Source organism: Gigantopelta aegis, chromosome 4 (genome assembly GCF_016097555.1).
Source record: "Gigantopelta aegis isolate Gae_Host chromosome 4, Gae_host_genome, whole genome shotgun sequence".
NCBI classification, from domain to species: Eukaryota; Metazoa; Mollusca; class Gastropoda; order Neomphalida; family Peltospiridae; genus Gigantopelta; species Gigantopelta aegis.
In genome coordinates, this window is record NC_054702.1 from 104,179,479 (window position 1) to 104,195,662 (window position 16,184).

Sequence of the window (16,184 nt, forward strand, 5' to 3'; positions counted from 1 at the left end):
AGATAATAACCCTCCCACCCATGCCAACAAAGCCATACCGTCGCTACTATCAATCTCCTTCTCTAAGGCCACACCCCCACCGTCGCTCACCCCTGCCCCTGCCACCATTCCTAGGAGTCACATTCGACTCAAAACTAACCTTTAGTGACCATATAAACAATATAATCAGACAATCTAAAAATACTCTAAATCTACTAAGAGCAATCTCAGGCACCAGTTGGGGGGCGCAAACGGAAGCAATGCTTATGGTTTACAAAGCATGTATACTCTCCAGGATAGACTATGGAGCCCAAGCCTACAGCTGCGCCGACCCAAAACGTCTGCAAAAATTAGACGTTATCCAAAAACAAGCACTTAGAACAATAGCTAACGTTCTACCCAATACTAGCGGCCAAAGCTTAGAAGTAGAATTTAACATCATGCAACTTAAATACCGCCGCAATATTCAACATCTCAACTATCACCTTAAAATCCATTCTCTTAAGCTAGACCACCCAGTTCAGGAACTTACTCCTATAATAACTAAACCAGGACTAGAATTTAACAAAAATAAAAAAACTCAATGACTCATTTGCCACTAGGGCTAGTAAACTAGAAATAGAGGTAGGAATCGATAATATACCAGTGGTTCTATACCATATCAATCAGCCTATGGAATGCCACACTCTATATCTAATTAAAAAAGCCACAGACGAAACACCTTTTCCACCATTTAAAAAAGTCCTGTTTGAAGCCGCAGCCAACGAAAATTACCCTGAGCACATCCACATCTACACGGATGTAGGCGGTCCCTCCTTGCCCCCCCCCCCCCCACCCACCCACCTTTCCTGTCATGGACGGAGGAGCCGGCCAAGGCCGGCTCTTGTGCCCATGACAGGCGTGCGCTACAACAGCTTGTTCTGAATGTGCACGTAAAACCCTATGACCTGACCTGACAAGAGTCATGACCAATAATATTTTATGTCTTCTCCCCAAAAAATAAAATAATAATAATAATATATATATACACCTCGTCATAAATATCGCACCACACATTTTAAAGTAAAATTAGAAAATATAAGTTTCGGTTTTTTAAACTACAAGTATATATTTAATATACTACAACATCTGTGAACATAATATCACAAACACACCCTGTTCCGAGCTGCACGTGCATGCTCAGTCGAGCATGATTGATCCGGGGGTCGGTTTGCTAACAATGCAGTATGCACATAGCCTCTTTTGGTGTATGTTATGTTGGCAGACACAGCTAAAATTAGATTTTAGGCATAAATTAAGCTTTATTTTGACCAACCAGTGAAATGCCCAAGCGTGCAGTGCCTCTGAACCAAAGATGGCGAATTATTGGTATGCACCAGACTGGTATGTCATGTCATGCTATTGGAACACAATTGAACATTAATCACACTGTCATCAGCAGGCTAATACGTAAACATACTGCTTCCGGTGAAGTGAAGGATGCACCGAGGTCTGGACGTCCCAGAAAAACCAATGACAGGGAAGACCGTGCTCTCGTACGCCAAGCCAGACGAAGCCCAAAGTCTTCTTGTACACAGCTGCGACATGGATGGCATCCATACAACAGAGTGTCCATCAGCACCATCAGACGACGCCTAAATTCTGCAGGATTGAGAGCAAGACGACCAATCAGACGTCCACTCCTCACAAATCAGCACCGCCATGCCCGTTTAGCCTGGTGCCAAGCACGTAATCGCTGGAACCTGAGGACATGGAGAAGGATCCACTGGTCCGATGAAAGCAGATTTTTGCTGCATCATACAGACGGGAGGGCACGAGTTTGGAGGCAGAGAGGCACAGCATATGATCAGAGGAACATTCAAGCTGAGGTTCCATTTGGGGGTGGATCCGTCATGGTGTTGGGGTGTTGTTCCTATGATTGTAAACTTGACCTCATCACAGTTCCCGGAACACTGAATGGACAGATGTACCAGAACTTGATCCTGGACGGTGCTGTTGTGCCTCAATAACCTCGACAACCATGCTCTCGCCACACGTCCAGTCTTCATGGACGATAATGCCAGACCACATCGTGCTCGAGCTGTTGTTCAGCATCTCCAACACAACGCCATTGAGACACTACCATGGCCTGCCAGAAGTCCAGACCTAAATCCTATTGAGCATTTGTGGGACATTTTGGGACGTAGGGTGAGAGCAAGGGATCCTCCAGTTCAGAACCTTCAGGAATTGACCCATGCATTGCATGATGAGTGGCAGCAGATCCCTCAACAGAGCATCAGACGTCTGGTGACAAGCATGAGAAGGCGTGTAGAACATGTTATCCAAGTGCGAGGCGGTTACACCAGATACTGAGTTAGCCAGTCATTGTGGACCTTACTAGTGTGTTTGACATTAATGAAATGTGAATTGTGTTGTGTGTCTGTTGTAACGACCCCGGCAGCCATACTTATTTCACCGTATTTTACGGTGATTTTAGTGAACTTTACTTTGCTACAATTAAACCCTCATTTAGTGCTCAAATTCGGTCTTGTGTTGTAAATTTTCTGACTGAACGCTCACATGAGGCCATATAAACAGTTTAATGTGCTTTTCTAAGCACCATTTTTATGAGGCTGAAGATCCAGTTTTACTTAGTGAACAAAATTGGGTGGTGCGATATTTATGACGAGGTGTGCGAGGATCATTCAAAATACCCCTAGCCAGCCCCGAATTATTTCTGATGGCGAGACGTAGTCCAATGGTAAAGCGCTCGTTTCATGCGCGGTCGATCTGGGATTTCTCGTTCTAGCCAGTGCACCTCGACTGATATATCAAAGGCCGTAGTAGGCCTACTTATGGAACTGGAACTGTTATTAGGGGTTAATATGAAATAATATACTTTTTATAGCCTGTACCATCTCAAAATATGGGGTTACCTTTTATAATTGTGAAACAACTTATAATTATCCATATTTTATATGCTAACCCCCCTGTCCAAAGATATCAAGTGGCTCCTGGTGTCCAAAAATTCAGAATTTGCTAAACGTTAATATTATCAGCCTGTTTCAAAGATAATTTCATGCTGATTTATTCTGTATTAAGAAATGTAGGATAAAAGCCTTTTTTTAAAACCATAATTGGAGATAGGTGTTTATGGAAATACAATCCCACCCCCCACCACCACCACCAAATTCTACTATTCAAAGTAGAATCGATTGTTATAATATATTTAGCATAATAAACCTTTATTATGATGGTAGCTTTTTTATTTTTAAAGCAGTTTTATTGTATTGAATATATTTTTCAAGGCTGCAATATCCTTGAGTTTTGGTTAATGACAATCAACATTGATTGACTGTGTACATTGCATGTTTTGACACAAGTCACGACAATACGATGTTTTGACACATGTCACAATAATAATGTTCTTAAAGCCAGATAGTTGTTTATATCATATGCACTGCAAACCAATCAGACAATTCTTTTAAACATAAATTATTATAGTGTTACCTCTACTAAAAAAAAAAATATTAGGGTTTTTTCTGTCAAACTCTTAAAGGAAACAGTTGGCACTGAATTAAAAAATAATTATAAATGGCTTCAAAAAGGATGACTTCAAGTAGTGGCCCCAGCCCAAACAGAGATATGAGATCAAAGTCACAGAAGATTATTGGTGAAGAAATATATATTGAAAAAGCTTCATTGCCGGTGGGGAAAATTCCTGTTAAAAAAACCATGATGATGGATCCCGAAAGAAGGGTGTTGGTTCTTTCATGGTACACGGTATTACAATCGATGGTGTTTTCCGTGCATTTCCTTCACTTCCAGTTGCTACCGAGTGTTGCAAAAATCTGGCTAATCTTAAAATAGCCATATTAAATATTCTGTCAGTATGTTACCGAAGGTTCTATATATAGCAAAGAAGACTTCAGCTGGGGTTTAAGGTCTTTATTCAGGGATCACCTGGAGGGATGTGAAGATCCCGATGTTTATAAAAACATTCGCACACAAATATATATCTCTATAACGACCCTGGAATAACAAAAGAACATAAAATCAGTTACATTTTCCAGGTTAAGTACAATTTACTTCAATATTATATTACTAATGTACATTTAACACACATACATTTCAATTTAGACTCAAATCAAATATAATTATAATTCAAAGGTTAATTTAATTATCACATCATTGCTATAAGCATGTGCTAAGCACGTCATAAAACTATATAAATACCTGTGTGTATATTCTGTAACACACAGAATTACGACATCACATATAAGTAAATATTTAACCTACCGACTGTGGGTCAGGTCGTTTGAATAATGATGCTGGTTGTGCGACATCATTGATAACCTGTCAACAAAAAACCACTTATAAATAGGAGCACATAAAATATACACATAGAATATATTCATATATACACTTAATAATAAAGTAGTTTAATAACTAATTTAGTTATTTACTTATTTGTATTATCAAACCTAATCAAATATTCGTCTTAGAAGACAAATATCCCTATATAATTATAAACATTATTAAACACTACTTTAACTCGTTCGCTATAGAATACGTTTTATCAACTGCTTACACATGCTAAGTTCTAATTTAAGGCTTATCATGAAATATGCATACACTAATCTAGTTTACTACTTAAAACACATGGTTATATCTTAAAATATATGTTTGTATTTACCTGTGCTGTTAATAACTGTGCCGTGCAGAACTTGATCAACTATAAAACGTTGCAATGCTGAAAACCACCTGTCTTGCTTGAATGTTTAAAAGTCTCTGACTCCAGAGAACACCAGGTAACAAAAGAAACAATAGATGAGCTTACTACTGAACGATTACCTGGCCTGAACACTGAACTGAGGGTGAACAAAACCCAAGCTGACAATACCAAAGACACTGGAAAACAATAGAAACAAAATAAGAGACAGCTTTGCACTATTAGAGTTAGAAAGAATAAAATATATGTAAACTGTTTTAAAATTGTAGTGTATGTGATATGCAATTTAAAACATCCGGTTACATGTAGTGGTGTTTCAACTGAAGACCTATTCAAGAAAACTACCTTTCGGATGATGGATTCTGCTAGTCATAATTTTGGTGTTGATGAACAGGTGGTATTAGAGTTAGGAACAGATCACATACCGGAGGAACTGCTTTGCAGTACCCACCCTGCTCTTATGTTTAATAAGGAGATGGTGGGCGTATGTGCTGATATAGAAAATGGCATTGGAAAGGACAAACTTTATTCTGCAGTTCTCATAACTTCCACTACATGCCATGATACAGTATGTGAACAATATATTGATGTTGCAATGCGTCAATGTTGCAATGACTTTGACCATAAGATAATTACAGTGACCAATTTGACAAACATATTTTTCCAAAACACAATTATGCTGTACAACTGAAGAAAGAACGTTTTAACAGATTTGTGTATGCTTGTGCAATAGTGATTCACCATGGAGAAGATTTGACCAAATTCCTTGATAAATATAAACATGTCACCAACTCTCTTGCTTGCATTTTAAGAGCATTCCAGGAAGTTGATTGCCTTCAGGTCATGATATTAGCCATGGCAATACTTGGTCAACAACTGATTGAAGGATTCTTGAGTCTGACATACCATGGTACAGTGAACTATGAAAAACTAATCCCTGTTATGCAACAACTTTATGTAGATCTATCCACAAACTGATCCAGCCACTCTGCTTGACCTCTCTAAACCTGCTTTCAAATTCATATCCACTGATAGGTATGAATCTTGCAAATGGAACAATGATATTATTGTTTCATTGGAAACTGCTATTTCTGCTCACAGGTCCGAAGTGACACAAGTAATTGGTCTAATGTTACCGAAGCTTGCAGCAGGTTGGTTCAGACAAAGGTGAATTCAACCCAAACAGTGATAAACTTCTCACCAAGAAGAACATGTCCGTACTTAATAAGGCACCAGTCATTAACATGGACTCCGAGCGCCAGGTTGGAAGGATTAACTATGAGTTGTCAATAAGAGGATCAAAAGAACTGCCCATTGCTAGTTCATCAATTGTAAAGGGGCAGAGTTTTGATTTGATTAACTCAAACCTGCAAGAGCATTTCAAGACTGCAGAAAAACAGCAGAAAAGGTCAACCAGCTTGTTAAAGCTTGAAAAGATGAACAGGATAAATTAGTCAAACAAAACTGTTCAGCAAAAGAGTGTGAAAACCTCAAAATCGATATAAGACGAAACGTGGATTTAGAAAAGCTGAAATCCCTTGGGGGACCTTTCACCTCTTCCAGTGATGTTAAAACTGACATTGCGGACAGATCAATATCACATGATGACCAAGTCAGGATCGTGATAGCTGCTTGTCTCTGCCAAAGTCAAGTGATCTGTTTCGACTGAAGAAAAACTACAAGTCATTGTCCATACAAAACTATGTATCAAATCTGTGTGTCTATCTTAATAAGGTGCAAGCAAATGCAAGTGCTACAATGGAAGATTTCCATATTGCCCTCGACATGTTAGCTTCTGGTATTACAGCAAACAAATGATAAAACCTGCCAAAACAAATATTCAGCAATTTCTGATTGTGTAATGATTTAAACTATTTTAGTGCAGAAGTGACCATACCGTAAAACCTCAAAATAAATATTCAAAAGGAACCACTTTTCAAGACATGTTCAACTCTCTATAGGAGTTTCAAATGATAAAATTACAACTAGAGATGATGAAAGTGTTTTTCTTTTTATTGGTGAGTGAATTGTAACTTTCAAAATAAAGACGAAAAATATAGCTTTATTTTGAAACTTTAAATAGAAATAATTAAAAACAGATGTATTGTTTTAATATATTCTTTCTATATAATTAATCATCTTAATAATATCTTCATAATGAAGTATTTAGTAAAAAAAATAATGTGGGGTGGGAGACGTACCTTAAAAACTTAGTGAAAACGCACCCCATTAACTTTCGGAGCTAATGTACAGAGGAGTTATACTTAACAAAATCATCAAAATAGGCATGCATTATGTTTATAATATATAACCTCACATTTCTAAAAGGTACAGGCATATAAAGTTACATAACATATCCAATGAAGGTTCAGGCACTAATTAATGTTGATTTGTCCTCTGTGTCAGCCAAGAGATAATCGTGATAGTTCCAGCGGCTACACGGATCCGTCGCTTCCTGCTGTGGGGGCGCAGATCTTTCTCTGGCTGGATGGTCACTCGGGTGAGTGGTGTCCTTCCGTCTAACGGCCGCAATTCGGGTGGACTCAACAATTGATTCCGCGGAGCGGTAGGGACCACTGGAGTCACAGGATCATCCATCGCGAGTTTACCACGATGACGTGTAGGTCCGCCGATGGCTTCGCAGGCTTGGCAGGTCGGTCCACTTCTTTAGCAGGCTTGACTGCAGGCTTGACAGGTCGGGTTGGGGGCAACGACACAGAAGGGACCGTCGCCGACAGTTGAGTTGTCGGTTTTTAGTACAGGCATTTTACCCAATATTTGTGGTCAACCTCACACAAATTGCAATAAAAGCAAACTCAACGGATTTTGTTTCCTGAATATGTACTCAATGACAGAAAAAAAGTCTTACGGAATCCTCTGGGGAGAATGTTTTGAAAATCAGCCAGGTTTGTCCCTACCCTAAATGTCTTTTTTCGCCACATTTCGGTGTGCTTACATGATTTCTTGAATGATCTGTTCGTATATACCATGCTTTATTTTTGGTGGAGTAGTGTGTTCGTACAGCCAGACCCCCCGCAGTTTCCACAAGCCAGTGTGCACTCAATGTTGTCTCTTGCATGTGCATCTCAGAGTGCTGCAAGCAGCCTGGTAGTTGTACCTGATGACCCGCAGATGTTCAGGAGCAGGCGCAAGGGCTGTCTGAAGTGCAACAAACCCCTCGTCACACTCCTGCCATCTCCACTCTGTCAGACTAAGTCCATCTGCAGATCCTTTCCATTCTTGGACTTGCAGGTACACACGCAGGTTGTGATACTTTGCTGCTTCTGGTGTGGGCGGTAAGGCCTGTGGTTTAACGTGAGATGATTTTGAAGCCACCTTCTTACAGAACGGTTGATGCCAGAGAGAGTCCAGGGTGTCAGTTGACTTTCCATTGTAGATTATCACTAATGCTTTCTCTCCTGCATCTGCCACATTATGTGTGGACGCTGAATGTGTATCAAACACCTTGGCCTGCTCAGGGAATGTGTTGCTAGCTTTGGACTTCTTGAAGGAAGCTCCCTTTCTGATCCCGTGGAGTTGAGATGTTGTGTCACACCCAAGAACTGCATGCAGAAAGAGAATATAATTGCATATGTCTGACCAAGCAGTTGCTTTGTAGCCTTGATGTTCCAGATGTGAGGCTTCTTAGTGTTCGTTTTGGTCTCAGGGAAAAAGAAGAGGTCATGGGATTCCAGTCTTGCATGGTAGCAGAGCAGGATGTGTTTCTTGGAATGTGTTTCGGTGTGTTGATAAACAGACCTGAACGTTCTTTACAAGGGTGTCTGTGGTCAAAACGTATGTTCGGTCTAATAGTTGATATTAACATTAATATTTCAGGTTCCCCTACCTTTTTGAAGAGTATATATATAATTAATTAAGCTTAGGATCAGTTATTAAATTAAATATTCAAGATGTTTTGCTGGGTATCCCTAGTCAAAGCATTTTAATAAATCATCTAATTGTTATACTGAAAAGATACATATATAGTTGTAAACATAAAGAAAAACTACCAAACATTTATGGAAGCTCTTAGTTTTATAAAATGTTATCGAACAATAGAAAAATATATTTTAGGGTACAATGAAGACAGCTTCACAAAAAAATGGGCATTTTACATCCTTAAAATTAATACTTTAAATAAGAATAATAATAAGTCTAACAATTCCACTTAGTTTATTTATACACTAATGGAAACATCCTTTCAGCTGGAGATAAAACATTTCCTTAATTTTCTTACTAATATAACTGTCCTCCATGACTTTGCCAATCCCTATTACGTAATAGATGTACATAGCTATTTTTCATTATTAGTATTTTGCGATGTTATTTCTTCTAATAAGATGTATAATATTTATTATGCATATGTGTGTGTAGTTACCCAAACCACGTGGGTATATAACACGGATGTAAATGTGGCATTTCATGGAAATAAACTTTAAAAAAAAAAAAGAAAAAAAAAAGAATTAATTAAGCATCACCATGATTTTGGGAAGTAACAAATATTTCGCAACGTACTGTGACTATTTAATTGACCCATTCCATGTAAATTGCTACTTTCTTGTGGAGATGTAGCATATCACATGATCACACGAAAGTTAAGACATAATTTTATCCTAATTTAATGTGTAATGTTTCAAGGGAAATGAAATGTGTCAATGTGGGTGAAAATGTAGGTAAATTAATTATGGGACTGGCGCTAGTTTGAAATGATTTGCATAAGTGTTTTGTGGCTGACATGCACGAACAAGGTCCAGAGTGTTAGAAAATCTTCAAAACTTCAGTATCTGGTGTAACCCACACCGACACGGATGACCGCTTCAATACGTCTGCTCATGCCCTGGGCCAGACGTTGGATCTGACGTTGTGAGATCTCCCGCCATTCCTGCTGCTCACAATTCTGCTAAAATTTGGACTGGAAGATCTCTCTAACGTACCAGAATGTCCCACAAGTTCTCAATCGGATTAAGGTCGGGGTAGTGATTGCATTTCGCTGTAGGAAATCCATTACTGCACGCATTCGATGGGGTCTAGCATTTTTATCCATAAACACTGGTCTCGTGGCCAAAGCATGGTTGTCAAAGTGAGGGACAACAACGTTTTCCAGGATGTCCCTCTGATATCTGGGCCCATTAATATTGCCTTCAACAGTGACAAGATCCAACTTGCCTCCAGACACGAGTCTTCCGTCAGTCTTGTGCAGAAGAAAGCGGCTTTCATAGGACCAATGAATCTTTCTCCTGGATGTAAGATTCCATCTATGGCGTACCTAACACCATGTTAAACGTGCTGCTTTGTGTGCTGGTGTCAGAAGGGAACGTTTGATAGGCCACCTGGTTCAGTATCCAGCGGTCTTCAGCCGATTGCTTACGGTCCTCGTTGACATGGCCCTGTAGGGAATCCAGTTATCTCTCAAGATCTTGCTGCTGGAAAAAGGGAAACGTCGAACAAGTCTTAACAACGCCCTGTCTTCTCGTTACGAGGTTGTCCTGGATGGTTCCTGTCCTTGGCGTCATTGGTTCGTTGGTGTTTTCGTACGATTCGACTAATTACAGTATGATTCTGACCCAACTGACGCCCAATTTCCTTGCATGACAATCCCGCATTATTCATTCCAATAATCTGCCACCTAGTGGCAATGGACAGTTTTCGACGAACCATTAGACGCTTATTAAGCACAAAAAGATAATTATTTTCCGAAAACAAGCATAAAACTTAACTGAACAAAAACCTGGTTTTCCCACGTGTGAGGGTCGTTTTTTTGCACCTGCTATTTGTGCAGGTTTTTGACTGGCATGGACAACGAAAAATAGTATGTAGCGTGGGAAGGGACATGATTTTTACAGTATTAATATTGCCTGGCTACCACCCATAATAGTAATTTGTTCATTTCCAGGTATGTGTCTATATATATATATATATATATATATATATATATATATATATATATATATATATATATATATATATACACAGTCAAACTTCGATTACTCCACCTTCGATCTCTCGATCTGAAGCGACGGTCCCGGCCGAAATGCAATACAAACTAGTAATAACGACCTTCGAAAACTCAAACTTCGAAAACTCGATAACCTCAATCTCTCGACCTAATTCTTTGGTCCCGCCATAAAGATGTAATAGAGTATGCACCTCTAAAACTCGACGCGTGTGAATTGATCAAACTGTTGTTGCCGATAGTATTTTAAAGAGGAATGTATTGTTAATCATGTCAGTCATGTCAATCAAGCGAAGCGCGCCCGTCTCGCGTGGTCTGGGCTGCCGAGGAGTAAGGTGATAATTACAGAATAATAGATCGCCGACTAAGCGGAACGAAATGATCCTTTGTTTGGTAGTCGGTGTACGTCCGTGGTGGAGAGCCTCGCTATGTAATACATAATTACAGACACAGTCTGGTTAAATTCAAAGAGCATTTGTAATAATTGACAGGCCTCGGTGGCGTCGTGGCAGGCCATCGGTCTACAGGCTGGTACTGGGTTCGGATCCCAGTCGAGGCATGGGATTTTGAATCCAGATACCGACTCCAAACCCTGAGTGAGTGCTCCGCAAGGCTCAATGGGTAGGTGTAAACCACTTGCACCGGCCAGTGATCCATAACTGGTTCAACAAAGGCCATGGTTTGTGCTATCCTGCCTGTGGGAAGCGCAAATAAAAGATCCCTTGCTGCTAATCGGAAGAGTAGCCCATGTAGTGGCGACAGCGGGTTTCCTCTTAGAATCTGTGTGGTCCTTAACCATATGTCTGACGCCATATAACCGTAAATACAATGTGTTTACCCTCAAAGGCGTTAATCGTGTCAAACGTTAGCTTTTCTATTTATGTATCAGTTAATGTTTAGCAATTACCAGTCATTTAGTAATGTTAAAAATTGAAACATCTACAGATCGAGAAATCTGGGGAAGGACCCGGTAATGTGGGGTTTGCCAAATCGGTTTTAAAAAGTTCTGCTTCTCATCCAAGCAATTTTGCGTAGGTGACTGGTATATTAATTCGCCTTTCAACTGGGGATGCATAGTTTTCAGAGTTCAGAGTTAGGCAGTTAAGCACACGCTTCTTACAATATTACGCGAAATCAGATGAAATGCAGTTTTAAATTTATATATATATAATTTATATATATATATGTATAGGTTTGTGTAAGTTCCAGATTTTCTCAAACCAGTGTTAGGAGTGGCAGTTCTCCTGCAGGCCTACGTAGTAGTTCAAAGGTTATGCATCGTCCTGGGGATACTTTGCATATAAAAGATCCCTTGCTATTAGAGACAAGTAAAAGCATATACTCAACCAAATTTAGCTGGCATAAATTTAGCAATATAAATTAACAATTACTCAAAACTACCCGCCTGTACATCCCTTGGATGGAAGAGCGACCTTAAGCACTCGACCAGGCACTCCAACCTGGGGATTTTTTTCTTTCTTTCTTTCTTTCTCACTAAGACATGATCGAAGTCGCAGTAACCCAATTGGCTAACTAACCAGCCAATCAACATCGTTAGATAATCAACCAAGATAGGACACCACTAATTATCGCCTATTTTTTTGCAGCACTCTCATTGGTCCAATCCAGCCAATCACGGATCAAGAACCCCACTACACCTAACTGTAAATAAACTGCACGAATTTGTCTTTGCACCCGCACCATGTTTTTTCTTTCTTTTTTTTTCTATTACTGATGCATTCCATCCTAGCTAATTAAGGTAAGTCAACTAGGGTTCCAGAAGCAAAGACATGCAGGAAAACCGATACCCAACTATCCAGATAGTCTGAAGACAAACCAAGTAAGCCTACTAAAATCCTATATTTAGGGGGCGGGAATCAAAATTCTTCAAACTAAGTACCTAGATCGGTGCATATATGTATACAATTGCTACTTGCCACCGTTAGTTTCGTTTTATTGCATTGGTATTAAAGTTAAGTATGCCAAGCACTAGGCTTTTAAAGCAATACCTACACTATAAGGGTTTAACCCTTCAAATTAGATAGCTAGGCTAGTTTAACTCCCCTCCGTCATTGTATTCAATGCTATACAAGGACGGAGGGGGATGGGTGGTCATGAATGACCGTTGAACTCACTAGAATAGGGACTTAAGACAATAGGTACAACCGTAACACAAAACTAGGATTCACAGACTACACGCTCACTGCATCAGTACACAGGGTGCATTGACTAATGATAACAATGCACCCGCCCCCATTTAATGGTCCAGCACGTACTCTAATAAGGAACCGGACAAAAGAATACCGTTCCGAGTACACAATTGCAATGCACCCGGGGGAAGCTGAACAAAAGAATATCGGCCTCCCCCACCCAAACCCCCAATACTTGCTGCTGGTAATAACATGGTACTTGGTGATGCCTCGACCAGAAGCGGTCAGCCTAGGAGACGCCACAGCATCGTAAAGGTCTAAAATGAACGAGCTACTCTCGATTCACTAATATCAAAACCTATATTAGCTCGGCCATTTACCTTTCGACCGACCGTTCAAAATTGCGCCAAATTCCCTCAATCAAAATTGCGCACCCTTTTCTCTTTGGCATTTAACTGCTCCATTCAAATTCCATAGCACCACCACCACCCCCATCCGCCTGCTACCGATTTGATCGGGCTTCTGGTGCTCACTTGCACCTGCCAGTGCAGGCGGTCCCTCCTCTCCCCTCCCCCCCCCCCCACCTTTCCTGTTATGGACGGAGGAGCCGGCCAAGGCCGGCTCTTGTGCCCACGACAGGCGTGCGCTACAACAGCTTGTTCTGAATGTGCACGTAAAACCCTATGACATGACATGACAGAGACAATACAAATATTATCCAGTGATTCGTAAGAGTAGTCACGACCTTATGAAGACTCCCTGGGACAGATATTAAAGTTAGATTGTAAGAACCATTTTTGTCGTCTAGATTTAGAACAGAATATCAAATTTAGTTTTCTTCACGTGACGAGCCATTCAAAATCTCATCACTTTTCGTACAGTACCGACTGGCGATGCGTTAAATGCAACTACGGAATTTAATGGTATGATATTGCATATATGTGTGTGTGTGTGTGTGTGTGTGTGTGTGTGTGTGTGTGTGTGTGTGTAGTGTAGTGTAGCCTACATAGGTGTACCGTGTGAAGGAAAGTAGAAATCTATTCTTGAAGTTGCCTTCTGCATTTCAATGCTAAACTGCTTGGGAAAATATGTTGTTTCATAAACATTTACAGCGATTAGGAATATTGTTTTAGCTATTTTGTGGTAAAATAACTACGAAACTAACGAAAAAATACAAGTGTAATGAAAACTGTTTGGGGTTTTTGTAACTTGTTTTGTAAAATATATGGTAGTAACAGAGGGCCCATACAAGCGTAATTAAAACTGCTTCTGTTTGTAGTTTGCATTAGTAAAACATGCATGGTAGTGAGAGGCAACACAGGTGTAATTAGAACAGTTCAGGGGCAGAGCAGAAAGAGGTACGGCATGGTCGTACCACATTTTTTATGGGTTATATTTGTTGTATTTGTGAAATGGATTGGATAACATGTTAACGTGCTTATATCCAATTAAAGCCGCACACCCTAGTTCCATCCAGCGAAAATAAATTATAATTTGGTTAATCTACAAACCTGTAACACACTTAGATCACGTTTTTATCAAATGGAGTGAAAAAGCAGGTTTTATATCGATAAATACCATGGGAATCCCCATGTCCCAATTGCTTGAAATAATTTTGAAAGTTTGTATTCTGATGTCACCGGTAGAAGCACAACAATGCCTACGTCACGACAAATTTCACAGACTTGGGGTGCGTTCGTTTCACCTCTCCTGGACATGTTCCAACTGTTCTGTCCTGGTTGTATCCCCTCTCCAGATATCGTAAGACTTAGCAAAATTATTGGTTTTAAGGGTTTGTAACGTTTTGTATTGAGACACTTACTTGTCTGAACTTTATTGTTAAAGAAAATGTTCACGAACTGTGAAGAAAAATCTCACAAATAAACAACAACAAATCGGATGTTGATTGCGCGAACCGTGCACGAGAAAACAAACCGAACAAAAATGATAACGGTCACGTGATATACCAACGTCTGTGACATTAAAAATAGATTGGACCTCGCTTGCTTAACGGTTTTTTCTCGACAACACGTTTTGTGAAAAAATGCAAAAAATGCATTTCGTGGTTTTACAAACATCAGGATTACTAAAAAGCACTTCAGGTGAATGGAAATGTGTATTCTAAATAATAAAATGTAAGTAAAGTGCAATTTTATTTGTGAAAAATGGGGTTTAATAGCGAAAAACAACGCCGTAATGGTTAACAAATAAACGTAACTAGGGTGTGTCCCTTTAAGGTTCTAACACGTCTCTCCCGGGCACAATATCTGACGTAGCCATGCAGTGACTGGGTCCGGGACTTAAGGGGGTGGGGGTTGGAAATGGACAGAATTTTGGAATAGCAATTAGTGAAACAGATGTGTGTGTGTGTATATATATATATAATTATATTAATTAATTAATTAAAAAGTTAACTACATGTAGTTAAAAATAAAAAGGAATTGACTGCTCGACCGAATATTTATATAATGTGGGGCATTTTAGAAGGTCCCAAAATAAATGAGAGAAAAAAGAGAGGATCGGACTATTTAATAATATAAAAAAGGAGGTAATTTTGACATAAAATTCTGAACGAAGGTCTAGAAGTTTAAAGTCCGATCTATATGTCCACGTGTGTGGCATCGTTAAGGCCGTTAAGGTGCACAGCTTGTAGGGACGAGATGGGTTGCATCCCGTCAAGAAAACCCTTAGACTGACGGTCATTAGACAGTGTAGTGCTGTGCGGGAATACAGTTCTCGAGAAGCCGGATCCGTCTGAAGTGAACAAGAGAATATCAGACTAGGGTGTAGTCCAGTCGTCATGCTTGGTATAGTAGTACGGACCGGCCCGGCTCCGGAGGGTACGAGATGGTACCAATATGAAACAAAGTAAAGTCCCGAAAAGAGTAGTAGGGGTCGACCCCACTTCCTATTTCTTCTTAGAGTGGGGCGGTCAATCTTCCAGTGCTGCTAGGTCAGGCTCGGACAGGTATTATGGCAATAGTATTGCGATAGTTAAACTAATATTGTGATAGCATTGCAGTAGTAATAATAGTATTGCAATAGTATTGTGAAATCTTAAATCGCTTGATAACAGTAATATGAATAGATATTTCGCAAACATATTTACCTGTCGTCCAAAATATATGTGTGCGTATGCGTGAGTGTGTGTGTCTTTGTACGTGTGAGTGTTCGTTCGTATGTACATAATTATGTTTGTGTTTGTAAGTAGCCTATGTCTGTGTTTGTACTTAAAGTACTAATCAAAATTCACATGAAACATATCGTATACCCTCAGGATAATTCGGAATGTTTTCAAATTATTTTTAAATCACTGGCAGGATTCTGCAAGTAAGGTTTTGATTGGTGGACATGAGCTCCAACTGGCTGCTGTTAGATCCACATGTAATAG

The 16,184-nt window shown here is 39.7% G+C and overlaps 1 long non-coding RNA gene across 1 annotated transcript; it reads right to left on the reverse strand.

The window, feature by feature from the left end:
- Nucleotides 1–3,891: 3,891 nt before the first annotated feature.
- Nucleotides 3,892–4,702, reverse strand: LOC121370651. Its single transcript, XR_005957712.1, has 2 exons — nt 4,655–4,702; nt 3,892–3,990 (listed from the first exon to the last, which is right to left on the reverse strand). It is a non-coding gene; the product is annotated as an uncharacterized LOC121370651 (long non-coding RNA).
- Between the last annotated feature and the right edge of the window lie 11,482 nt (nt 4,703–16,184).